The sequence below is a fragment of the Lepus europaeus genome, chromosome 1 (assembly GCF_033115175.1).
Source record: "Lepus europaeus isolate LE1 chromosome 1, mLepTim1.pri, whole genome shotgun sequence".
NCBI lineage: Eukaryota > Metazoa > Chordata > Mammalia > Lagomorpha > Leporidae > Lepus > Lepus europaeus.
In genome coordinates this window covers 171,704,845-171,718,709 of record NC_084827.1, presented here as the reverse complement: position 1 = coordinate 171,718,709, position 13,865 = coordinate 171,704,845, and the positions used below count along the sequence as shown (strand labels likewise).

General features: G+C 42.6%; 1 protein-coding gene across 5 annotated transcripts in view; it reads right to left on the bottom strand.

Moving 5' to 3' along the window:
• RHBDD1 (rhomboid domain containing 1) overlaps positions 1-11,428 on the bottom strand; it is a 212,931-nt gene extending 201,503 nt beyond the window's left edge. For all 5 annotated transcript variants that reach the window (XR_009865986.1, XM_062193005.1, XM_062193014.1 and 2 more), the window contains exon 1: positions 11,373-11,428. The gene's annotated coding sequence lies outside the window, so the exon portion shown is untranslated. The remainder of the gene's footprint in view (positions 1-11,372) is intronic.
• Between the last annotated feature and the right edge of the window lie 2,437 nt (positions 11,429-13,865).

Sequence of the window (13,865 nt, the reverse complement as noted above, 5' to 3'; positions counted from 1 at the left end):
AATGTGCCATTTTCCTCATCATAAAACATTTTCTACAGAAATAGAGAAGCTAAGGAACGATAGTCTGGACACTTTCTTGACCTCTGTCCCATCACAGTCAGGCATCTATTGGTGGGCACTTGGGAAAGGACATTTCCATTGCAGGGTCAGGAGGAGGTTGAGAAGTGTTCCCTTCCTGGCCTTCTATCACCTCTACATCCTACCCTGAAAAGCAAGGCTTAATCTAAGAGGGAGACCATGGAGAGGTGGAAACTACTTTTCTACTCTTTAAGAATTATTGATATAGGGGCCAGCGCTGTGGCGTAGCTGGTAAAGCCACCACCCGCAGTGCTGGCATCCCATATGGGCACCGGTTATAGTCCTGGCTGCTCCACTTCCTATCCAGCTCTCTGCTATGGCCTAGGAAAGCAGTAGAAGATGGCCCAAGTCCTTGGGCCCCTGCACCCCTGTGGGAGACCCAGAAGAAGCTCCTGGCTCCTGGCTTCAGATCAGCACAGCTCCGGCAGTTGCAACCAATTGGAGAGTGAACCAGTGGATGGAAGACCTCTCTCTCTTTCTCTCTCTGCCTCTCCTCTCTGTAACTGTTTCAAATAAATAAATAAATCTTAAAAAAAAAAAAAAAGAATTACTGATATAAAGGATTACTATCCAAACTTTCATCCCTGTGTTTTGCCAGACCACCAAAGCCACACGGTCAGTTCTAACTTCCTTGCTTTTGAGGAATGACCTCAGCAGAAATGTACCTTATTTTGCCAGAGGTCTTGACATAGGTATCACCCAGTCATCTGCATGTTGTTGTAGAGCACCATTCAGACTTATTGTTTGTGCAAATCTCATCAGAGCTTCATAATGCTTAATAAATGAAGTGCTTTCTTCTGCCTCAAGCTATTCAGTCATTTGGGTTTGTGTTTTTTCCCACTACAAGTTGTGTTTTATATCATGTAAAATGGTTTTTAGAAATGGGTAAATGATGTAGAAATATGTGTCAATATGGAAAATATGAAGTCAACCCAATTCAGAAAAGACCTTAGGAAAATTTCATCACCCAAGCCAGGCTTTGAAAGATAAAAAATGGGGGCCGGTGCTGTGGCACAGCGGGTTAACATTCTGGCCTGGGGCGCCGGCATCCCATGTGGGTGCCAGTTCGGGACCCAGCTGCTGCACTTCCTACACCAGCTCTCTGCTGTGGCCTGGGGCAGCAGTGGAAGATGGCCCAAGTCCTTGGGCTCCTGCATTCACATGGGGGACCCAGAAGAAGCTCCTCGCTCCTGGCTTCAGATTGGCATATCTCCAACCATTGCGGCCAATTGGGGAGAGAAACATGGGATGGAAGACCTCTCTTTCTCTCTCTCTGCCTCTCCTCTCTCTGTGTAACTCTGTCTTTCAAATAAATAAATACATCTTTGAAAAGAAAAGATTAAAAATGGATAAAGGAAGGCCGGCGCCACGGCTCACTAGGCTAATCCTCTGCCTGTGGCGCCGGCACCCCAGGTTCTAGTCCCAGTTGGAGCGTCGGATTCTGTCCCCCTCTTCCAGTCCAGCTCCCTGCTGTGGCCCGGGAGTGCAGTGGAGGATGGATCAAGTGCTTGGACCCTGCACCCGCATGGGAGACCAGGAGGAAGCACCTGGCTCCTGGCTTCGGATTGGCCCAGTGCGCCAGCCACAACACACCAGCCGTGGTGGCCACTTGTGGGGTGAACCACCGGAAAAAGGAAGACCTTTTTCTCTGTCTCTTTCTCTCTCACTGTCTAACTCTGCCTGTCAAAGAAAAAAAAAATGGATAAAAGAAAAGGGATTTTATAGAGAGGAAACAGATGTGTATGCTGTTAGCATTGAGACATAAAGCACAATGTTGTTGAGGTAAGTCTGTTCAGTCTGGGCAGTATTGCTAGAATGCTGTTTTTGAAACAAGCAAATTTGTCCTAATGCAACCTATATGTTAGGGAACAATTTGAGCATAACACAAATTACACATCAGATGCATGCAAAAAACTGAAGCAAACATCACAGAAATTCGCAAAGTATGGACTTGTACACACCTCAATAGCTACCAGCAACCTCAGTTCATAGCCTGTGATATGAGCTTCACCCACCCACATTTGCTATCGTATCCTCCTGTCCAATTTCAGATAAACCTTCTTCCACCCACTTGACAATAATTTACAAACTGCAATCCTTCTGATAGCCACCTTCCTAAATGAAGGTCTTAACTTTCTGAAGGGAATGTGCCATTCTTAGTGTAGTACTCATGTATTTCTTAACCATTTCACATGTGTAAAACTGTGCCACGTTATGTGATTCATATTTAGAAAAAGAATATGTGCCACTGACAAAAGGTTTTTGACTGCTGTGCTTCTCACAACATTTGTCCAAAAGCTCTCTGGTCTTTACTACAGAGTGACTCTCTAGTACGGTGATTTTCAGGAACACATGTAACGTTCCAGTGGGGCTTGACGGCTGCACTCCTGTAACATGTTTGGGAAGAAGGCTGGCCTGATATCTGGAAACTTCTGGTTATTAATCACGATTATCTCACCTCTGTTCCAGGTCACACTCTCACACTCCCCATTCTTAAACCATACTTAGCAAAGTTAAAGGCTCTCAACACTCAGCTATTCAACACACTCGATACACTTAACTTTCTCAGACAAATGAACCCAGAGAGGATAAAGTCTCCCTCAGTCTTTCAAATATTCCCCTATTTTTCCCTCTTTGTGACTTCTGTCTGAAGAGTTGTTTTTATTTCCTTTATACTGACTTGAAAAAAAAAAAAGGATTCTTCTGATTTTGACATTTGTTTATTTGACTGTATGTTCTAAATGCGTCAAGGTATCATGTCCAATTATAGTTATTCAAAGACACAGACAACTAAAAGCAGATGCTTTTAGTAAGAGAAGTAACTATAACATTTGGTCTGAGTATATAATCCTGAGCACCAATTTCCACAAAGCAATGGAAGAACAAAAATAAAAACCTGAGATCAGATGCTCTGACAACATATGCAGCTCAATGAACAAACTGCATTTACATTCATTGTGCATGTTTCACTTCTAGACAGCATGCAAGGTCAAACTCTTAACTGTCAGTCACAATAAGCTTCTAAACTTCTGGTCAATTACCTGGTTAATAACAAAAGACAGGGCTATGACATCATTACAGTTATAATTAATTTACACAGATCGGCTTCCTGTTAATCAAATACATCTTTAAAAGCATTTAATTATTTTTCACCTAGAAAGCAACATTCAGCTCTGTTCAATGAAAAGCAATCTTGCTGAATTCAACATGAAAGGCTGTCAGGCTGCTCTAAGACATAAAGGACAAAAGGCTTCCCCGGGCACAGTGCTGCAATACAGGAGCTGTTGTCACATTCACAACAACAGAAGCACAAGATGATGGATAGTACAACACATTTTAGTAGTTTCAGAACATAAAGAGGTTGTCAGGGAACTGCCAGTAAACAGATAGGCTCTGGGAAGAGAAATATCCCACAGCTTTTTGTCCAAATTCTATACAGGGTTAGCAATATTAATATACACAGTAAAGCACACTAGTGCAAGGCTTGGTTCTTGCTAAAAGCTCCACAACACACCAGCCAGTGACCTCAGGAAGCTAACCATCAGCATCTCATTTGTAAAAGGAGATGATGCAGGCCTATTTGATTTTGTTAGGATTAAATGAAATTAAGTATATATACAAAATCAAAAGTTGTGAAATGACAGTGTTTTATCCACATAAACAAATAAATTAAGGTTTTTGATTAAAATTTCTTAGAGTTTTAAAATGTTTTACAATGCAGTAATCAATTAGCATTTTCTAGGATCTCCTATGATCCTTTGTTTTTTAAGCATTGTATTTTTTAAAAAAAAACTATATACAGGGGTTTCTGTAAGAAAATTTAAATCAAATTATCTTTACAACTACAATAAATTGTACAGTAAAATCTCAAGAGTGTTTAATGATTGGAGGATTTAATGAGTCCTCATTTCAGGGGGAAAAACCCTTAATATGTCAGCTGGTAAAATTTTGACTTTCCTATTCTTTTTTAAAGTGTTACAGTCTTAACAGAAATTAGCCTATATTTACACATGAAAAATAATGGCTAAGAAAATGAAACAACTAGATTTTGTATATAATCTTGAATTTTGCTCCACAGCTAAGTGAATTAGTGCCAATTCCAATTCTGACCCATCATCACGTATGATTTCCAGTATCAATCATAAGCCAGTTCCTTCTCTCACAGACCACCAGTTTTAGTGTAATGAGGGCTCATTAAGGTCCTCCAACTGACAGCCCTTCAGACCTAGGTTTTTAAACCAGGAGACACACAGGGAGCAGTATTGCCAGCACCCCACGATCACTCCCTTCAAGAGGATTTAAGTAATTCTATCCTCATGTTTGCTTGTTCCACACCAGATTTGTCTACCTAAAGCCCATGAAAAAGTGATAGCCACCACCACCACCCATTTAAATTAATCTGGTGTAAGACTTGATTGTGAATTATTTATGCAACTGAGATCCTCCCTGAACAAGAACTAGTCAAGAGGCAGGAAAGCAGAGCAGACTTTAAAGGTATGTCATGTTCCCACAAAGCACACGAGACTTCCACAAACTACTAGGTGATAAGGGACAGCTTAGTGTTTTTTTACATGCCTGCAACTAATACCTCATTCTGTGAGTAACAGGAATCTGCCTTCCACTCCCATTGATAAGGTCGGGGCAGTGGCTGGGCCAGAGCTTGGGGAGAGGGGGTGGGTGGGAGTGGAAGGGGAAGAAGCCCTATCAATCAAAAGTGCCCTTTCTGAAACTGATTCAAAAGTGAGAGTGACCAAAGTTGGAATAACAACTCTCTTCTCAGAATTTAAAACGTGCAGAAACACCACAACCAATAACTTTTCGAGCTAACTGAGCATTAACTTGAGCTTTCCTGATCTATCAAGTCCATCCAATCCTTAAGAGTGCAGCTAGGGGGCTGGCACCGTGGCTCACTTGGTTAATCCTCTGCCTGCAGAGCCAGCATCCCATATGGGCGCCGTGTTCTAGTCCCGGTTGCTCCTCTTCCAGTCCAGCTCTCTGCTGTGGCCCGGGAGGGCAGTGGAGGATGGCCCAAGTGCTTGGGCCCCTGCACCCACATGGGAGACCAGGAAGAAGCACCTGGCTCCTGGCTTCAGATCGGCGCAGCGCTGGCTGTGGAGTCCATTTGGGGAGTAAACCAATGGAAGGAAGACCTTTCTCTCTCTCTCTCTCACCGCCTATAACTCTACCTGTCAAAAAAAAAAAAAAAAGTGCAGCTAGTTGCTGAACCCAAACATAGTGGTTATATGGGCTGTATCTCAATAGTCTGCTCTTCCTAAAGCCAGCAGTATGAGCGACCTTCTGCATAAATCAGGCAAAGTCCTCTCAAAGTCATATACTTAGTGTATAAACTTGGACAATGGATAAGGAATGTCAATTCGAAAGGAAAAACCATCTAGTCTAAAATTTGTCTTCTGTTTGTGTAAAGCTAATGTTTATGAAGACAACTTCTAATTATTGAAGTGATTTTCTACACCTTGTAGCTCCCTGCCTCTGTTCTTCATTGAAAATAAGATTAGTCTACACATGAATCATGAAATAAATGCTTCTGCCTAGAACTTTAGAAACAATGAATCACCTTGATTCATCCATTTAAAAAGAAAAACAATGGAATAAGAGGCCTCTTCAAGCTCGTAGCATTCAGAAAGGAATATGAAAGTGAAGAAAGAGAGAAAAAAAGGAAGCAAGCAAGCAAGCAAGCAGCCAGTAGAAGATGGAGGGGGGATAAGGAGAGAGGGAGGGAGCAACAAAGAAAAAAGAGGGGTGAGGGAGGGAATATCATTATTAAAATTGTATCTATGAACCACATTGGATCTGTTCTGTCTGTATTAACCCCATATTAACACAAAAAACCTAAGTATCAGATGATAAAGATAGTTTTAAAATCCCTATTGTTTATTGTTGGCAGAAAGAAAAATGTTCTGCAAGCTCCTCTACAGTGAGATCCCCCCCTTCTTTTTGTTACCAACACACTGCTCATGAACATACATCGTCACATTTCTCCAATATGAGCCCAGAAAAGTAAAGCAATAAATGTGAAACTCTAGCAACAAGCATTAAGCATATGATTTTTAGATCTCCCTATACTTCTCATTGAGTAAACATGTGAGCATCTACCATGGGACAGGTGGTGTCCTTTCAGGAAACCCTAGCCTAGAAAGAGCAGCAAAAACACACAAAGAGCAACATTACCATGTGAAGAACTGTAGTAGGACTGAATATAAAGGTGCATGAAGTGTTCAGAAAACAGCAAAAAGTTTTAAAGTGTTATATGGGACATAGAGAAAGAAATAGATAGAAAAGGAACACATAGGGTAGCTATTCTCCTGCAAGAAATGAGAAGGAAGATTAAATGACCCTTGAAAACACATCCTCAAAATCAGTGGAACCAGGACAAGCATTTGGGCTAGTGGTTAAGATGCCTGCATCCAGCATTGGAGCATCTAGGTTCGAGTCCTGCCTCTGACTCCTGAATCCAGTTTCCTGCTAAAGCAGATTCTGGGAGGTAGCCGTGACAGCTCAAGTGATTGAGTTTGTTACACACATTTGGGGAGTGAACAAGTAGATGAGATATCGCTCTCCCCCAACCTCTCTCTCTCCTCTCTGCCTCTCAAAAAAAAAAAAAAAAAAAAAAGAGAGAGATTATTTGTAAGCCATCATTTGGTGAACATGTAGAAATTTAGAAGATGGAAATTTAGAAAGCTAAAAGTTCCTTTATAAAACAAAATTAACATGCCCTGAAGGAAAAAAAAAAAAAAAAGGAATTCTCCTTTAGTAAGTAAACATTAAGAAATGGACTACATGGGAGTACACACAATATCCACTTCCACATTTGTTCAAATTTAGATGTAACTGATTCTTTACAACATATATAAGTGCAAAATGCTGGTACTTGTAACAAAAGATAGTGGTGAAATCTCTTTCATTACGTGGCTCGAGAGACTTTTCTCCAAGGGAAAACAACCCAAGTTATACATAGCTGACCTTACCCCCATGTACCCCTCTATATTATCTACATAAAATGGAATTTATTGTAATATGTGTATAAATTTCACTACTATCACCATATCATGACTTTGGATAAAAAATGCATAACAAGTTAACAGCATGGAGAAACTGCTGTTGGTGTCATGACAACATTCCTAGAGTAGAAGTGAGAAGACTTAGGGTCAAATATGAATGCCATCACTTCTAAGTACATGGCTTGAGCAAATCACACAATCAACTCTGCTGAGCTTTTTTCAATCCATAGGTGGGAAAAATTCTCCTTATCTCCTGGAGTCATTGTTGAACAATAAATCAAATAGCAGGTTACATGAAAGCATGCAGCATATCACTAAAGGTTGCTTTTCATTCTCTTTTCCTCTCCATAACATAATGAACCTCCATCCCTGTGCCCTCCCCAAGGAACTAGATTTGATTGCTTTGTAATTATGATGTGCATGTAACAGTGTCCAAAAAACTAGATGGTAAATAACACCAACATGCAAACCTGAATGCACACATTGTCAGTAGGCTATCATCTAGATCCCAAAGGGCTCTTGCACACTATCTATTGCGTCCCAGAAATCTGATACCTTTGCTTTTCTCAATACAGCCAAAATTATCCATGGGCTTTGACATATCACCATCAGGATTTTGCACAGAGCAGCTGGTTGATTGAAAGTGACTTCCCCTCCCCCACACTCCAGCTGTCACCAGGAAACCCTTCACAATGTGTGAAAAAGACTATATAATATTACTACTACCATTACTAATAACAATCTAACAAATGCTTAGTGCTTGAAATTATTTTGCTATGAAAGCTCACTATTAACTAAAAATTAGGTCTTTAAAAAAGACACTTTACCATATAAATGCAGGCCAGCTGCTTTTATACAACAGAAAACGTGGGATGATAAACACAAGTAATACTGTATATTTCCTTTGACTCCTTTTTTCTTTTTCCCTGAGTCATTTGCAATGCTAAACAATAGTCAGTTAAAATACTAAATAGCTTTTAATAGTCACACAGCTGTCACAACTTAGGATTTTTTTAGGAAGATGGATTTCTCATAATGTGCACAGAATCCTATTTTTGTAAAATATGGGTCAGACTGAGGGCTGGATTTTTTTAAGTAATAACTTACTCCCATGTATGAAAAGCCACACATATGTTGACACTGTAGAAAACCCTGGGAATTGTCTTTAGAACATGTTGGCAAATCCCACTCGCCAGAATTCTTTATGATGTTACTTTTAGGTACGTGTAACTCAGAATCAAGAGTTTATGTTCTTCAACTGCACAGCTTCTAACGTTTCTCAGCTCCTGAGATTTAAAGGTAAGATATTCATTTAAGGACACTCCCTGCTAAAAACATCTGAGGACCAATGCTTTGATTAATATAACCAGCATTTAAGGAAATCTATTTTTTAAGGAATCGCTTCTATCCTTTTAAGTTTATTTAAAAATATCTATATATGCACATGTCTAAGTTGACATAACTGAATACACTATTTCCTTTCACGCATCACCATTTCACAATACATTGTCACGTAAACAAAGTATGCTCTAATACAAATCCTTTCAAGTACTTGCTCATATACTCATAGGCAATATACACATACATAAAGATACACAAGATTCTTTTATCATTTTTTAAAAAAATAAAACATAAAGCTTCTCACTTTGCTACCATTAAGTATTCATATTGAAAAATATTAACTATGAGTGTTTCAGGCCTAAGAATATTTTCTTATTTTTCGGTGTATATTTTCAGTGAAGTCTCCCCTACCACAGTGTCCCTTTGATAGTTGATGGTCCCCATTAACTAACTGAAGATACTGAAATACTAGTCATTGCCTGACCTTGGCCTTCTGGTAAACTCCCTAAACAACTTACGGAAATTGTTCCTACACAGAATGAAAACAGTGCTGCTCAGAGTCTGTGTTTTCTCCATTTGCTTTCTCTCATTCACAATAATGTGAAGGCTTTACCTCTTCACTTGAGCATCTTTTGCTTAAAAAGAAAAGCTATGCTGTTAGTACAATTATCTCATTTCTAAAATTATTAGGAGTATATGAATGGGATACAGTTAGGCTTGAGTTGAGACTCTTCCCCCACCCCCACCACGCAACATGAACATCTGTTGAGTCTCCAGCCTTATACTCTATATGTAGACTATGCAATCTTGCATTTAATTCAATGGGTGACTCCTACTTTACAAAAGACGTTAAAACTGGGAGGATGTTAATTTATCCAAAGTTTACCACCAGTACATAGTAGAAACAAAACAGGGTTTGCCTGATGCAAAACCACTGTTGCAGACCTGCCTCTCTGATACACAGAACAAGAAAATAGTCAGTGTTCTTCAAAAACAAGTATCTCATGATGGGTCAGTATGACTTTGGTGGTAGCTCTAACGTGATTCATGTTCATCTGCAGACTCTCCAATCCACAATATCCGGGAGCCACAGCATGGCCTGGAGAGCACCAAGCTCCATGAAAATGACACGCTGCATAGGCCATGGGTAGGCACTGACCCTTCTCAACACTGCCATGAGCCTAGCTTTCACAGCAGCTGCTTTCAAACCCTGAGTATTTCTTTCTCCTGCAACAGCGTCCTCCCAGCCCAGCCAGAAAAGGGAAAGGAAAAGTTGTAAGATAACATTATATCTGACAAGCTCAGAAAACTACAAGTTGAGAGCAGTCTGACTTAACTCCCATAATGCTCCCCGCAAATGAGAGTTTTGAGAGTAGACAGGAAGCCTGCTTTGCTGTCATGGAGCTGTGTGACATATGCGAAACAAAGATAAGAACAGAAACATCTTCAGCCTGGGCTTGCAAGGCACTGTTCCGTAATTCTTCTTAACTCTAAGGCAAGTGCTTACTTCTGGTCTTTACCCAATTCTGCATCAGAAGGGGTACAACTAAGATGAAGAAAACAGAAGCCCAAAGGAATAAAAACACTCTTTAAACCATCACTGATGCTATTCCTAAAAATACTACAGCCACAATGGCACTGGTATCCGGCCTACTGTTGTAAATTTTAACTGGATATCCTGCATCCGACCACCTTTCACTGAAAATCCAGAAGTAGTGGTCAAAATATCCATGCACAATAACCCTAACCCAATAAGGAATGCTTTCAGTGCAATCTATGTTCTTACTTCACGCAGTAGTAAGAAGTTATTTAATAGTATCTGATCTTTGTTTCCTATGTGAGCTAGTGTTAAAAACTTGTCCTGCACTTCTACATGGAATACCTATGAAGTAACACTTAAGTAACTTGTCCGTGGTTCTACAACTAGAAGTACTTCCTTCAAATTCCATTATCTATGACATCTCAATGGGTGTTTTTTAGCACTAGGCCAATAGTTCTCAAACTGAAGCACATAGCTGCTCTGGGACTAATTGCATTGGCATCAGTCTAAAACAGATTTCCAATTCACCAAGTCTGGCGTGAGACTCAAAAATCTGCATTTCCAACCAGTTCCCAGATGACGCTGATGGCTACTAGTTCGGGGACAACTTAAGAACCAATGCATTGCTTTCCCAAACCATGCCAGCCAACAGTAAACTAGAAGCCTTTAAAGTTTATTAGAATCAAACTAAAACACATATATACATGTGAGAAATCAGCCACAGATTTTTTTTTTAAAGAGCAATTTCAAAGAACTAAAACAAAAGTGGGGGTCTGGGTGTCACTGACTATACTGAAAGGACCCACACACTTTGCTAACGAAATTATAGCTTTGCAATGATTCATTTTTGGAGTAACCCTAAATCGTCAAGACTTGGGGAAAACCACTCATACGATCCGTGTTTGGAAAAATTCTATCCAGAGGCTGCGCAGAAAGGGTTAAAAGCGGTCAGGTGGAGTTCCTGTCCCCCGGTAAGTGGAAAACCGCTGAGGTCCGGGCTGGGCTCGCCACGCACCGGGTCACAGGGAGAAGCGACTGTCCCGTGAGCACCTGACACCGCGAGCGCGCAACGCGCCTTCAACACTTCCCGCTTTCACCGCAAGCCTTCAAAGCCGCCAGCGGCGACCCCACGCGCGGGCGCCTCCATCCACCCCTCGGGGCCAAGCACCGGCCGGGGTGAGGACCGCCCGGGGCCCTCCGGCCCAGCCCTCCCGGCTCCCAGACCCGGGCGAGCGCCCCGCCACGGGGCGGCCACGCCTCCACGCCAGCCCCGGCCCGGGACCCCAGGAGGCGCCGACGGCCCCCCGACAGCGCCGCAGCCCAGCCGCCGGCGCCCGCCACGGGGAGCGCGGAAACGACGACACAAACTCGGCCAAACAGACGCAGAAACTCACGCTCTCTGCGGCCCGCCTGCGTCCCCACGCCTTCGTGCGCACGTACGTCATCACGCACGGACGCCGCAGCATCCCGGACGCTCCCGCTCCCCGACGCCGGCAGGGCCGCGGGAGGAGGCGTGGGCAGCCCGGCGAGGCGGCTGGCGGTTCGCGGCCCGCGGCCCGGGTTGGGGGATCCGAGGCCTGCGAAGCAGAAGGCCGGGCTGCGGCGCATGCTCCGTTCGCGCGGGGCTCAGACGTCTCCCGGGCTCTGGAAGCGGCGCTCGTACCTTCCGAACGCCTTGGGAGACGCGGGCGGTGTCCCTCAGTGACTTGGGCGACTGCGGGCCGCCTACCGCGGCTTGCATTCGGGGAAGCGGTTGTGGGGGAGAAGGCGGCAGGGCGGGTGGCTTTGCCGGGCGAGTTGGCGCTGAAAAACTGCCCTTCGGGGCCCCGGCCAGCCCCAAGCCCCGGAGCTGCCGGGCGGAGCAGCCCTGTGCTACCCGGCAGGTGCAGCGTGGGACAGACTCCCGCCTGCAGCCAGACGGGGCCGTGGGCCTGTGCCGCACCCCCAGGGCCGTGGGTCTGATCTGCCCATTGGCGTTAAGTGTTGCCAACTTATTTGCGACTTTAGCTGCCTCCCACTTGATTCTGGAAGCAGGTTTGTGTTCAGCGGTGGGAGTCAAGCATCGCAGTGCAGTGTTTATGTCGTACAAGGGGAAAACGTTCCTGCCGTCTGGGATGGAATTTCCTAATGTCCACCGAAACAAACACTGGCTAAAGCAGAAGAGCTTATCTTTTTAAAGATTTATTTGAAAGAGTTGGGGAGGGGGCAGAGAGAGTGGTCTTCCATACGCTGGTTCACTCTGCAAATGACTCCCAAGGGCTGGAGCTGGACCAGGCGGAAACCAGGAGCCAGGAGCTTCTTCCAGGTCTTCCCATGCGGGTACAGGGGCCCAAACACTTGGACCGTCTTCCGCTGCTTTCCCGGGCCATTAACAGGGAGCTGGATGGGAAGTGGACCAGCAGGGTCTAGAACCGGCGTCCATATGGGGTGCTGGGATTGCTTTATCTCTTGTCAGTGTATTTTTGGAATTTTAAATTTAAGTAACGATCTGGCTACTGAAGGGGATATGCAAGTCTATACATAGATACACAGGATATATAAAGTATCACAAACTTTCGGGTGACAAGACTCTTAGAAAATCGCAACTATGTTTAAGGCCACCAAGAAACACACCAAACACCTGAGTAAGGGAAAGGGGTTATTGACGGGAACCCCAACTGGGGGAGTGAGAGCACGAAGAAAGAGAGGAGGGGGAGAGGGAGAGAGAGACAGAGAGAGGGATGGAACTTGTGCGTGAAAGAGCAACCAATCCTGTTAGGGCGGGGCTGGAGCTGACGCTTGGAGTTTGGCCTTTTAGTCATCTGACATCTAGTGGGCCAGGCTGGGTTTAGAATTGAAGCTTACTGTGCAAGGTGGGGCCAGAGCCTGAGATGGCACCATTTTACTAACAGTATGTGTTCTTGAACCTTGTAAATGATTCTTTTCATTTCAAAACAATACAGTCATCTGAAAGCTTGACTGACAATGAGAAACTGCATTCTTAAAAGTCAGAAGAATAAGAGGAAAAGTAAATTGCCTGTAAAAGTATCTTATATATTTCTCTAAAAAAAATGTAATTTCTCAAAAAGGAAGGGAGTCTCCATTTATCCTTCTCATCATATGCAGGCATTGAATTCATACTAATCCTATCTTCAATTCTCTGTCATTGAGGACACCTTTTTATAATTGCATCATTTTTCTTGCCCTTATCAGAAGACATCAAATACAGAGGTAATTTAAAGGAAGCCACAAATCAAGAAGCCACAATACAGTAATCATAAAAATTTAATTATATATAATAATTAAGAATATACTTAGATAATCCTGATTCAAATATTATTAGTTAAAAACTTCATAGGTATTTAAGAAGACAGAAAAGGTATGCACCTTTTTTAAAATGACCTTCTCTATTGTCCTGTATGATTTATTGAGCAGACTGGATTTTTTTTAAATTCCTGTTGAAATGAGCATGTTGTGTAATACTCAAGTCCCATTTAAATTGATAATCATAACTTAAACAGTAACTACATATCTTAAACATTAACATGCGGGGCAGTCAGCAACATCCTGTCACCAAATAAGGCTTAAAAATATCAAAGAATCAAAGCTTAATAATTACATACTCATTGCCTTTTTAAAATAATGTTTCCCAAAAAGCTCAAAAATGTGTATCTTTATCATGAGAAAACACAAAGCACTGCAACTGTGTACACTGTGTGGAATACATTAGGCATATTTAATGATCTAAAATAAATTTTCTGATTTTATCCAGGGCTTTCAGGAAGGCAATAATACCTAGGATTTAGCCACTTGGCTTAAATGAATGTTCCTAAAATAGAGTGAGAGGACATCGGGCAACACCACCAAGCAATAAATAAATACACTTGATTAGCTTTTTTAAGGGTGGA